General features: G+C 44.7%; 1 protein-coding gene across 1 annotated transcript in view; it reads left to right on the forward strand.

The window, feature by feature from the left end:
• Nucleotides 1–14,020, forward strand: part of LOC126170151 (nitric oxide synthase, salivary gland) — a 718,067-nt gene that overhangs the window by 270,556 nt on the left and 433,491 nt on the right. The window lies entirely within an intron of this gene.

Below are 14,020 nucleotides of genomic sequence, written 5' to 3' on the forward strand. Positions count from 1 at the left end.
GATGTGGGTGGTCCGATGATTGACTTCATGTGAATGTGAGTGGCGTGTCGCAAAAGGTGTCAGGCGCCAACGCCACAATGCAACACACTGATGTCGTGTTGGTTGCCAGCTCAGCCCCTGCGAGTACACGACGTTCCGGCTCACTATTTGCAGTGCGACCTGCAGAGAACCTTAGCATACGCCGAAGCAAAGAACAGAGGGCGTGTAAGTCAACAAGAGAGGTCGCTCCTGCCACGTATCTTTTGCTGCAGCCAATCAGGAGGAAGTGTACCACCGCCATGTGGGTATTTAGAACCACGCCCGCGCCGAACGCGACAGTTGCGATGCAGCCAGCCAAGAGAAGAAGTCTGCTTAGGATTCAGCACCATCTCGACAGCACGCCGGCTTTGTCGGCAAGCGATGTTGACAATGTGCTTGCAGGCCTGTTGTTATTGCGTCACGCTCATATGGCAAGACTGTACAAATTGTCAACTCGTACTGATCGTAACTTACGTGTTAGTCTGTTCCAATGTGCTCCGCTCAAGGAGAGTTAGGACTTAAACATTTGGCAGTCGAACTAGTGAAGAACGATGTCTGACTATAGAAGCTTTCATTCTGTTTCCTCAATAAAGACTTATATTCCAAGCACTTGATTTAAGGTGTGATCTTATTTTAGTGTTAGGAGCTAGTTACAAAGCTTGTTACTAGTTACAAAGCTTGTTACTTGTTTGTGATGGTCAATGAACACCATTTGCGTTGAACTCATTGTTTTCTTAAGTATAGAGGATGAAGTACATGCTCGTGTGTTTCTTGCAGGAGTGTTCAACGTCCAGGATACCTCCTTGAGGGCAGGCATAACGTCATGAAGGTTCCAGTCGATTTCATCGGATCACTGCAAGGGAGAATCGCCATATTCTGTACCAAGCACGTAGTTACTTCTTATCTGTATCTGCCACCTGAAAACAAGTACTGAACATCTTGCAAAAATCTGTTCCATGCTGCACCACTGGCCGGAGACTAACCGCAGTCGATCTAGGGAATTGGCGTCTCATGCGTAGGCTGCTCTTCACAGCAGAACCGGCTGTACTTGGAGAGGTGCCACAACAGAGAAGCATGAACTGCTGATGAATGGTGCCGCATTATGTTCAACAGTCAATCGCTAACTACAACCGACTACCATCGTCGGTGTGAAGAGCCATTGGGTATGACTTCAGGTTGCGGCTGGTAGTGGTTGAGGGAGCTCTGACGGCACAGCGGTATGACACAGACACCCTGCGTCCTCATGTGTCACCTCTCATGTGCCAAAACCATGTTCCTATTCTTCAACAGGACAATGCTCGTCTTGGCGCGCGTCTGAACTTTAACGTGATGGTAAGATACCCCAGTGGCCAGAAAGAGCTCCAGATCTGCCCTGGAGCAGCTCTGACGCCAACTCCATCCTAATACCAGTAGCCAACATATCAAGGACCAGTTACAATAGTTGTCGGGCAGATTGCCGCAGGCGGGCGTAAAACGAACTCACTCCCTAACCAAATTAGTGCACGTATCGAGCCCAGAGTGCTCTCGTACTGCTTAATTCTTTCTAAATTTGACACGGTATTGTAATGACTGATGTGACCTCACATGCCATACCAACGCGTGAAGTTTCATTCTGTTTCCACTAACCTTCTGGGTGCTGTGTCGTTTACCACAGGAATCAAAAGAGGGGATGCTGTTTGGTAGCTGGTATCCTGTTTCTACAACACAACTGCACACACGCATTAACAGGGTTCTTTATTTACATCAACAAGAAGCTACTTAACTTCAGAGTTCATATGTTGTGGTACAATCTCTTCACTGATCGTCTACGTTGGTCTCACTGTTGGTCTCACTGCTAGTGACGTAAAAATCCCCCTAAGCAATGAATGACAAATGCCAAACTGGAGTGCGAGTTGGAGTATCAGTGACTGAGTTAGTGACTGAGACTGACCGACTGTGACTGATTGAGACTGAGACGCTGAATTAATAAGCTAGTAACTGAGGTAGTCTGGACAGCGGCGGCGGCCTAAATACGAGGGATGTCCAGAAAGTGAGTTCCGATCGGTCGCGAAATGAAAACCACTGGGAAAATCCGCTAAAGCTTTGCACAGATGTGTTAGTCAGTGTCTCTAGTACGCCCATCGATCGTGTCGCGTCGCTCTTTTCAGTTTTGAGTGAACAGTGATCACGTAAAGATGCATAGGGAATAGCGTCTCCCGCCAAGTATGAGGTCCTGGTTAGAGATTTTGCCTGCGTCATGCAGCCCACATAACACAACTGTCGATCAGTTCCTTCTTCATGCCAATTCTCGGCCACACACTGCAGTGGCAATGAAGACGCTCCTGCAGCGTTTCCAATGAGAAGCGTTTGATCACCCCAATGCAGTCCGTAATTGGCTCCCCCTGAGTCTCATCTCTGCTCACAAGAACAGCTGGCTTTGAAGACAAATTTTTTCCACAGACAACGAGCTGCAGACCAGTGCAGGTAACTGGCCGAAGGCACGGGCGGCGGCTTTCTGTGACGAGGATGATGGAAAGTTGATACAACACTACGACAAAAGTCGAAGTTGGAGCGGCGACTATGTAGAGAAGTAGGTGGAAGGTGTACCTAATTGTTGCAAATAAAAGGTTTCTGGTTTACACTGCGGTTTCCGTTTCGCAACCGATCGGAACTTACTTTCTGGACAACCCTCGTACATGCGACCGAGAGGGAGTTGGCGGCATGTTGCTTGCGATTTTGCCTTTGACCTCTGCTGATAGGCGCGCTTGATTCAGTGCCTACTATCGATCTTCTTGCTACCTCTTTGCTGACCGCTGTGCTGGTGCCAGCACACATAGTAAAGTACAATCTTTAAAATTTTAAAGTAGATGATTTAACATATATTGTTCGCTGCTTACATGAGGTGGTCTTGATATCCATATGACACTGATGTCATATGTCACACTACTGTGGAAGTTTGCTCATTTGATGTTGGTAGAGTTATAGTAGGTGTTAATACACTCCTGGAAATTGAAATAAGAACACCGTGAATTCATTGTCCCAGGAAGGGGAAACTTTATTGACACATTCCTGGGGTCAGATACATCACATGATCACACTGACAGAACCACAGGCACATAGACACAGGCAACAGAGCATGCACAATGTCGGCACTAGTACAGTGTATATCCACCTTTCGCAGCAATGCAGGCGGCTATTCTCCCATGGAGACGATCGTAGACATGCTGGATGTAGTCCTGTGGAACGGCTTGCCATGCCATTTCCACCTGGCGCCTCAGTTGGACCAGCGTTCGTGCTGGACGTGCAGACCGCGTGAGACGACGCTTCATCCAGTCCCAAACATGCTCAATGGGGGACAGATCCGGAGATCTTGCTGGCCAGGGTAGTTGACTTACACCTTCTAGAGCACGTTGGGTGGCACGGGATACATGCGGACGTGCATTGTCCTGTTGGAACAGCAACTTCCCTTGCCGGTCTAGGAATGGTAGAACGATGGGTTCCATGACGGTTTGGATGTACCGTGCACTATTCAGTGTCCCCTCGACGATCACCAGTGGTGTACGGCCAGTGTAGGAGATCGCTCCCCACACCATGATGCCGGGTGTTGGCCCTGTGTGCCTCGGTCGTATGCAGTCCTGATTGTGGCGCTCACCTGCACGGCGCCAAACACGCATACGAGCATCATTGGCACCAAGGCAGAAGCGACTCTCATCGCTGAAGACGACACGTCTCCATTCGTCCCTCCATTCACGCCTGTCGCGACACCACTGGAGGCGGGCTGCACAATGTTGGGGCGTGAGCGGAAGACGGCCTAACGGTGTGCGGGACCGTAGCCCAGCTTCATGGAGACGGTTGCGAATGGTCCTCGCCGATACCCCAGGAGCAACAGTGTCTCTAATTTGCTGGGAAGTGGCGGTGCGGTCCCCTACGGCACTGCGTAGGATCCTACGGTCTTGGCTTGCATCCGTGCGTCGCTGCGGTCCGGTCCCAGGTCGACGGGCACGTGCACCTTCCGCCGACCACTGGCGGCAACATCGATGTACTGTGGAGACCTCACGCCCCACGTGTTGAGCAATTCGGCGGTACGTCCACCCGGCCTCCCGCATGCCCACTATACGCCCTCGCTCAAAGTCCGTCAACTGCACATACGGTTCACGTCCACGCTGTCGCGGCATGCTACCAGTGTTAAAGACTGCGATGGAGCTCCGTATGCCACGGCAAACTGGCTGACACTGACGGCGGCGGTGCACAAATGCTGCGCAGCTAGCGCCATTCGATGGCCAACACCGCGGTTCCTGGTGTGTCCGCTGTGCCGTGCGTGTGATCATTGCTTGTACAGCCCTCTCGCAGTGTCCGGAGCAAGTATGGTGGGTCTGACACACCGGTGTCAATGTGTTCTTTTTTCCATTTCCAGGAGTGTATTTCGCTGGAGCAGCTATTTATGAAGTGGCTGAATTACGAAAGTTTAATTCATAATGAAGTTACTTTCCAGCTGTATTGGTAGCTGAGTCGGTGATGTTATATGGTTACAGGCTGTTTGTCTCTATGGTATTCTGTTGGTCATATCTTTGTTCTTACCGGATACGTTGTACTGCTTGCATAATTTGTGTTTATGTGTTTCTACGCTCATACGTAATTTGATCTTCCTTGTTTTTACTTTTTTCTATTGGTTATGCTAGAAGGTGTTGAATTTTAAGAGGTTCACGGCAGTTTCTCGATGTTGTTTTATGCTTAAACGCAAGCTTTCCTGTGGTTATTTTTGATCTCTTGGTAACCTCAGCTCTGCCGGCCGCGGTGGCCGTGCGGTTCTGGCGCTGCAGTCCGGAACTGCGAGACTGCTACGGTCGCAGGTTCGAATCCTGCCTCGGGCATGGGTGTGTGTGATGTCCTTAGGTTAGTTAGGTTTAAGTAGTTCTAAGTTCTAGGGGACTTATGACCTAAGATGTTGAGTCCCATAGTTCTCAGAGCCATATGGACCATTTAACCTCAGCTCTGATATGTTAGTAGACTTCGATTTTTCTACTCTTGTGGTGTTTGGAAGAATAATTTCAATGAAATGTGCTATGTATTGTTTGTGTTTCAACTCGATCTTTTCACTTAGAATTTCTTGAGGATAATTACATTTCTTTTTATATATTTCGATCTCTTCCTTTTTGTGCAATATGTTAAATCTTGTGCTTTATCGTACGCTGTGTGCCGTCGTTCTGTCTTCATTTACTGGAAGAAAATTGAGGTTACTGTCGTACTCTCTAATGTGTTCTCAGTATCGAATACTGGAATTCCGACCTGTCTGACCTATATAGAATTCATCACATACATTGAATTATACAACTGCCTGGATTTGTATATGTGGTTGGTTTTGTTTGTCTTGACTGCAGTAGTTCAAATGGTTCATATGGCTCTGAGCACTGTGGGACTTAACATCTGAGGTCATCAGTCCCCTAGAACTTAGAACTACTTAAACCTAACTAACCTAAGGATATCACACAGATCTATGCCCGAGTCAGGATTCGAACCTGCGACCGTAACAGTCGCGCGGTTTCTGACTGAAGCGCCTAGAACCGCTCGGTCACAGCGGGCGGCAGTGTAGTAGTGTACGAAGGTTGTGTCGTGTCTGGTATGCGAATGTTATGTTACTGTGTTCTAGCAATGCGTTAATGGTGGGATATCGTTCTTAGATATGAAACGGGTACAAACAAGAATCATGTAAGTAATAATATAGCTGGTAAGAACAAAGATACGATCTACAGAATAACATAGAAGCCAACAGCTTGTAACCGTATGACATAGCTGACTCACCTGTCAATGTTACTCTCTAGTAACGTCATTATGAATTAAACTTTCGTAATTCTACACTTTCGCTAGTAACTACTCCAACAAAAGTGTAACGCCTGCTCCACCAACATCAAAGGAGCAAACTTACACAGTATTGGGACAACTGAGACATCAATGTCATACGGATATCAAATCAACCTCATGTGCACAGCAAACAACGTAATACGTTAAATTATCTACTCCATAAATTGAAATATTGTACCAAACTGTGTAGTTTCCACAGATAACCTGAAGATGGCAATAGCGCCGAAATAGACCTATTGTAATAAACAATATATACGAACACAGCTACGTTTTGGTCTCATAGCATAATACGGAGTAATGTCCTTAGAAGACAAAAACGACGCTGCAGGACCGGATGAGTACACATTACACTGACAGAAGTTTGGGTATTTGCTATCTGAGGCACAGTTGAATTCAAGAAACTATACATATGTTGAGCTCACGCCCAGAAGTATTATCAGCATTTTTGAACACGACCAGATCGTAGCCTTGAGACACTCCACCATCAGCGCGGTGCAGGAGCTTTGAATTTCGCGTGTCACAGTGTCAAGATTGAACCTGCTAACAACACCACCATTTGCAAAGTGGGTTAGAAATTAGATTAATAATGTTGCTCACGCAGCAAATGTTCGCTTTATCGGGCAACAACAAAGTTTTTGGCTGTAGATGGTAACGTCAGAATGGAAATAATGAAGTCACTGTAAAAATGTCATTAATTTTGGCACTTATCTTGAATGGATTCCCACGTAGATTTCCTCGAAGTTGTTATGGGTCATCTTGTTGATTCTAGGGTGATTCCACTTTGACTGCTAGAAGGTCCAGATCTGTATTTTAGCAATATTTGAAGACCTAACAAATGCGTTTTTCAGGAAATTCTTAATGATCGAACAATCCCAGATGAGAACAGTGGTATGGTGGAAATAATTTTTGACTTGGTGTTCACGATCCACATTTTTATTGAACTTCTTGTAAATTCACTTATACTTATTCTTAATTGTCACATCATCAAGAATACAGTTTTGTATCAATCTTCAAATATTTGATTGACACTTTAACCAGACACAAGAATTGACTGTTCTTTTACAAAGCGAAATAACAACTGAACTTCTGCAAAGTGAAACAAAGACTGCTCTCTCGCATGCGTATGTTCAATCAGATGGTGGAAGGTTTCTTGGCGAATGGCAGCCAATTCTTCATGGAGTGCTGCACTGAGGAGAGGTATCGAAGTCGGTCGGTGAGGCCCGGCACGAAATCTGCATTCCACAACATCCCAGACGTGTTCTGTTGGATTCAGGTCAGGACTCTGTGCACGTCAGTCCATTATAGGGATGTCATTGTCGCGTAACCACTCCGCCATAGGCCGTGCATTATGAACAGGTGCTCGATCGTGTTGAAAGATGCCATCGCCATCCCAGAGTTGCTCTTCAACATTGGAGAGCAAGAAGGTGCTTAAAACATCAATGTAGGCCTGTGCTGTGATAGTGTCACACAAAACAACAAGTCATGTAAGCCCCTTCTAAGAAAAACACGACCACACCATAACACCACCGCCTTCGAATTTTACTGTTGGCACTACATACACTGGCAGATGACGTTCATCGGGCATTCGCCATACCCACAACCTGCCATCGGATCGCCACACTGTCTACCCTGATTCGTCCTCCACACAACATTTTTCCACTGTTCAATCGGCCAATGTCTACGCTCCTTACTCTAAGTTTGGCATTTACCAGCGTGATGTGTGGCTTACGAGCAGCCTCTCGAGAATTAAATCCAAGTTCTCTCACCTGCCGCCTAACTGTCGTAACACTTGCAGTGTATCCTGATGCAGTTTGGAATTCCTGTGTGATGGTGTGGATAGATGTCTGCCTGTTACACACTAGGACCCTCTTGAATTGTCATCGATCTCTGTCAGTCAAGAGACGAGGTCGGCCTGTACGCTTTTGTTCTATACGTGCCCTTTCACGTTTCCATTTCACTATCACATCGGAAAGTGTGGACATATGGATGTTCAGGAGTGTGGAAGTCTCGCGTACAGACCTAAGACGCAAGTGACACCCAATCACCTGACCACGTTCGAAGTCCGTGAGTTCCGCGGAGGCCCCACTCTGCTCTCTCACGATGTGTAATGACTACTGAGGCCACTAATATGGAGTACCTGGCAGTAGGTGGCAGCACACTGCACCTAATATGAAAAACGTATGTGTTTTGGGGTGTCCGGATACTTTTGATCACATAGTGTATATTTACCGTTTCCTGAAATGTGCTATTCTCATTTCGCAAGAACGACTATTCCCGTTTTCTTTCAGCTATTATTTGTGCATTGCATAAAGATCCTTTAACGTATTCGTATTTCATCTCCAAGGTTCACACACAAACAAGCAACCAGAGTATAGAAAGGAAAATTTTGGAGTACCGAGAAACTCACCCAGGAGTCGTCCGTTGCTCTTACTTGACGGCTGTGGCAATGTGTAGTACCACAGACGTAAATGGTGCAGAGGAAGATTCGCTAACGTATAAAGCAGTGAGGGAGGGGTTCGCTGGCAACAGAAAAAGAAGGCGAAAATGAGAGACCTCTCCAGAGTTTATTGTGTTCTCTAGACAAAGGAGGCGGGCGACATTGTCACCCAGGACCCTCGATTTCAGTCCTCCTCCGAGTTACTTAAAGGGCGGACCTCTTGCCGCTCGTGCGTTTCCCATCCACTGGGTCTGTTGTTTCAAAGATTCTAAGCGTTCTAGAGCACCATGCGTAATTTTTCCAGATGTACGAGGTTTGGTTTCGTTGGGTCGGTCACTTCACTAATTTTCGGGACCCGATATCATTTTGTCCGTTTATAGTTTCTAAAATTACGTTTTACAGCATAAAAATGTGTGTTGTTCTAGTTGATGCATTTCCACATGGTGGCAGACTCTATTGATTTCGCAACTGCGAAAGTCTTCATTTAGGGAAGGTAAATCCACAAAGAAAGTTGGTAATAGACTTGTTTTGAAGCTTGATAGTTCCATTGTCATCGCTCTTTCGAATGCGTCAAAATTCTCCTCGATATCTATTTTAACCTCACTGGTATACCGTGAAAAAATTTATTCATTACGCACTCTGTGTCCGTTATGAGATGTACCTTGTATAATCATGAAAGATTTCACGAAATTGCGGTTCGAACGTCAGCTGAAACTTTGAGAAAATTTCTTTTACTTTTAGCGATGTTATACCGGTGATTTTTAAATGCGTTGCAAAGACAAATTTCACGTCTTGTACGGAGCATTGATATTGGAGATAAAAAGTTTCTAAATTTCTCATTTAATAAAATTCATAAAATTGTAGCTGTTCGGTAGATCTCTCGTTTTAAAGAAATACATAATTCTACGCATTTTCTACCGTCTACATTCTACGGAGATACCTTTCATTTATCAGCTCATTTCTTTCTGAAGATATCTGTCTGCTACTTTTACTGACATGGAATGCTCACTCAGTCTCTGGCCGACTGCTTCTCATGTCCTCATCGCATCGGTCGTCGAGCGTTGCTTTGCTTCTAAAGTAGCAGAATACGGTTACGTCAACCTGTGGTCTAGAAACTTGACGTTACGTTTGTCGCCTTCTCTTTTCTGCTACTCTTCAGAACTGTAGACTGTCTTTGGTTTACACTGAGTTGATAATCTTGACTTTCACTGAACACTTAGATTCCATCAGTAATTCTTATCTTTGACACCCTTAGACCTCGAATTTCAGCTCGTCTCCTGAAACTTCTTTATTTATTTTTTAATTTGTAGCTCGAAGAGGAGAAGAAAGAAATTACAACCCTTCATAATCCAAGTACTTCGTTCTTGGTTTTCCAGTTCTATTTTTTCCTCTTGGCTCTTGTACACGTTACATATTACCAGTCTTTTCCTGTAGCTTACACTTCTCCTACTGAGAATTACTAATATTTTGCCCCAGCTTACATTGCAAAAACTTTTTTCTGTGTCGACAAATCTTATTCTATGTTGATTTTTCTTATGTTTGCAATCGCTACGACACCTTTACCTGCATTTAACAGATCCTCAGTTACGTCTCCAATCTCTTGTATGTTATTCTGGTCAGGAACGTGGATGCATAACTTGAAAAGCTGATTGTACGATACTTCTTATCTACCTTTCCTTTTTCGCAATTTCAAGGATGATATTTATCTGAAATTTTGATGGTATGTCTCCAGACTCATAGGCTCTATAAACTAACTTCAATAGTTGTTTGGTTGTCAAGCGACGATGGTCTGTGAGTGTGTGGGTTTTATTTTGTCAAGTTGCGCAATGGATTGATCCAACAAGTACCCTTTGCCTCCTGCAAGAAACAATTTGCACCTCACACTTCTACAGAAGTCAGACAGACGCTCCTAATGTACTAACAAGAACTGCTTGAAAAACATTCAGCAACAAATATCTTCTGGAGTCATCCGCTGTAAGGAAAAGACACAAAAATATTCTGTATTCTTATCTAAATAGTGGAATACTTGGGCACTGGAGAATTGCTAGTTAGTGTAAGAAAAACATTAAACGAACGAAAAATATTATTTATTCCAAAAAGATTCTGAGAAATCAAGTGAAACTTTTACTTATAAATTAATAAATTTCTGGGCTCCTTTCGGAATAGTAGATTGCCTCTTATGGATAGGAATGCTATTATTTCACAGACTATGGAAAGGTTCTTTTCTCCCTTTTCTTTAAGAATGTTAATTACTCCCCAGAATGGCTGAGAGCCGTGCCTACACAACTTGAATAACTTTTCTAGGTACAGTCAAGGCTGTCACGTGAGAAATGTAATGGAGTGTACTGTTATGGAGGACAGATGGGGCTGGCATACGCTGTAGCGCACAATACCATGAGCTGCAACGACTGCTGCCTGCATCACTCGATGCTGACAAATAACACAACTAACTCTTTCTGTCTGGATTCACCTTCGCCAATCGAACTCTCCCTACGCCTTGATGAAGTCAAGGACTCCTATCCACGCCTAGTCAAACTACTGGCGTGGTAAACTGGTCAGATAACCAGTCCACACAGCACACCGCACACTAAGTGTGGCGGCCAACACAGTGAACAACGACTCGATATAGAGTATCAATCCAATTCGCTAATGACAGAGGTGCTCTCCCAGTGAAGTACTGAGGAGAGACTTTGTTCCTCGCTCTTTACATACATGTACGAGCGCAATCGCTCTCATTACGTGTTCCCGATCCAAGAGCACCAAAATTGCAAGGGTATATCATTCGCTGTCTTTCCTCACTCCTGTGGCTCTTTGCGTCAAAAATATTTCGTCAATCAGCGTTGTTCTTTTAAACGGGACAATGACGTTTCGTTTAAGTCGACCAAGGCGGAAATATGTAGCATTTCCGTTAGGTATATACTGTCCTTCTGTGAGAACTCCGGAACTACGCAGTTGGTCCGTCAAAAAATGCATCTTCTGCGCACTCTCACACAATGTAGTGGAATTTGCTTTTAAGTCAAACATGGGGGTCATTATCCCTTCGCTCTGGTAAAAGCTGTCCTCTCTCTGGGCTGTCGTTCCAGCCAAAGTAGGTGTGTTGACTCACCCGTCTGAAGGGATGGGCCTCCCAGCAGGCTGGTTGGCTCTTTAGAACGAAAATTCCTGTGGCCGTCATGTTGCGTAAGCCAGCCTCGACTTTCTTAACCTTGGTGTGCACTTGCGATTTACTTATTAGATTTGCATATCTCTTACATGAATTCATACAAAATTGACTCTACCTTATCGAGTTTGGGTTCGAATTATGCGCCTTGATGTGCAGAATACGATTGTGAGGACGAAATATGTATGAAATGAAGGTCAGGAGACCACGCCACCTTGCAATAGTTCTGGCTTCCTTGCTACTAATACCGCTCACGATTCCCTAGCGACCTGTTAAACTTGATTTTACTGTTTAACCCAGGTAGATTCCTAGACTCTACAGTCCCACATGGATCTTCCGCTCTGCTTCGAGGTCTAGGAGGTGGCTATGCACCCGCCGAAGTAGAAGCTTACCAGGGTGAGCTATTGTGTCCGGAGTCGCCACTGGAAACTAGTCTGAATGTGGGGAGGTTAATTTGAGAAAATACATTGATGATGCCCACAGTGAAGTACTAAAGTTTAAACTTCTAGTCGCTTGTTATGCCAGATATACGTTAGTTACGGCAGCATTGCAAGCCAGTGTGAAGATCTCAGAACAGACTAGACCCATGAATAACGTATGTCACCCTCAAACGGCTCTCTCAGACTCGCTGACGACAAGAGCTCACCACAGCATGAATGGTCGCGAGGGCTCCCTGCTGCCACCACTCTTACCTCTGAAATAAGCTCTCTGCCAAAATGTCCCACCACTGAGCGCAGCTCTTATGTTTCTGGCGTCGCCCTACCCCTTCTAGTGGCTTGTCGTGCTACTGCTGCAAGAACGACTTATTTTTAAATATAAGTTACGTACTACAGGTTATATAATAAACTGCATATTGAAAGTAAGCACCTCATAGCGCTAGCAATTTTCGTACCTCACACTACGCATTTTTTCTGTGAGGAATAAACAGAATTTAAATATAAGTTAATCTAGGTCATGCATAATGTTCTTAAAGTTTGTATTGTTCTGCTTACACTTGTTGTATTATTACTAGCTACACATCCAAGGAAGCTTTACCAATTGCACTTGATGTAGTAAAATCATCATTTGTAGCTGCCCTCACTACTTTAGCACCACGGTCTAGTTTAATTACCAGAAGGTCACTTATGCTATTTATGTGCACATATAATTACGAAGGCTGTACAATAAAGAATGATCATAGTTTTTTTTAAAACATACCTATACCAATCCTTATAATTTTGATGGCCCTCCTCGATGTAGTCACCCATGAATGCGATGCACTTGTCCCAGCGTTTCTGCCAGTCTTCAAATACGTTTTTTGAGAGGTCCTTCAAAATGGCCTCCACAGCCTTCTTCTGATTATTGATAATGCCTCCCATGAAGGCGTTTCTTCATGTTAGAGGAATAGAAAAAAGTCCCATGGCGCTAAATCCGGACTATAGGGAGGGTGACGGATGCACTTCACGTTGATTCTTGCAGGATATTCAGCAACAACATTAGCCGTATACGGCCGCGCATTATCATGGTGCAGCATCCTGCCTGCTTCACGGAAATGTCGACTTTCGCGCCTGTTGTGGACTTGCAATGGTTTCAGGACATCCCTATTGTATTGTCGAGTTACTGATGTGTGTGCAGTTACAACATGATGATAAAACATTCCATGAATATCAAAGAATAAGATGATCATAACTTTCCCACTTGTGCTTTTTGGGGGATGATGATGAACTAGATTTCCACACTGAGCTTTGCTGTTTGCTCTCAGGATCAAAATTATGGAGCCAAGTTTCATCAGCAGTGATTAAATTTGAAAGAAACACCGGATCTTCCTCTAAGATCAACTTTAACTGCATGCAGATCCGCACGCGGGTGTCCTTTTGTGCGGGAATCAACAGTCTTGGAATCCATTGCGCACAAACACGAGTCAAGTGTAATTTTTCTGTCACCAACGTGTGGGTGGTACCCAATAAAATGTTCAGTATTTCAGAAAGTGATCTCAAGGTAATTCGTCGATTCTCTCTCACAATGACAGCAATAGTGTTGATGTTTTCTTCCGTAAGAACAGTAACTGGAGCACCGGGTCCACCTTCCTTTGAAATTGATTGTCTCGCCTCTTCAAACATTTTAAACCACCTTCTAGCTGTGCTATAGGCCAGAACAGACTCTCCATACGCCTCCTGCAATATTGTGTAGGCCTCAGCTGAAGATCTGTTGAGACGAAAGCAGAATTTTATAGCCGTATATTGTTCCTCGCGTGTCATCTCCATTGCAGCGGTAGGCGATATTGAACATGTCTGACCTTGCCTGCCTCTCACAGGAGGGAACCACGATTCTCAACAATGAAACTACTATGTCGTGTTTGTTGCACGTTAACCTAACAGAATATCACAAGATTAAAGTTTAGCGCGAGAAATTATGACCGGAAAAAAATTATGATCATTCGTTATTGAACAGTCCTCGTACTAATCATTGCAGGAATGCCATATGTTAATTCTGCTTATCCTAATGTTGTACTACTGCTCCTCTTAGTAGAGTATAGCGCTCGTGCGTTCCAGTGTGTGTGTGTGTGTGTGTGTGTGTGTGTGTGTGTG

The sequence above is a fragment of the Schistocerca cancellata genome, chromosome 1 (genome assembly GCF_023864275.1).
Source record: "Schistocerca cancellata isolate TAMUIC-IGC-003103 chromosome 1, iqSchCanc2.1, whole genome shotgun sequence".
Lineage (NCBI taxonomy): Eukaryota > Metazoa > Arthropoda > Insecta > Orthoptera > Acrididae > Schistocerca > Schistocerca cancellata.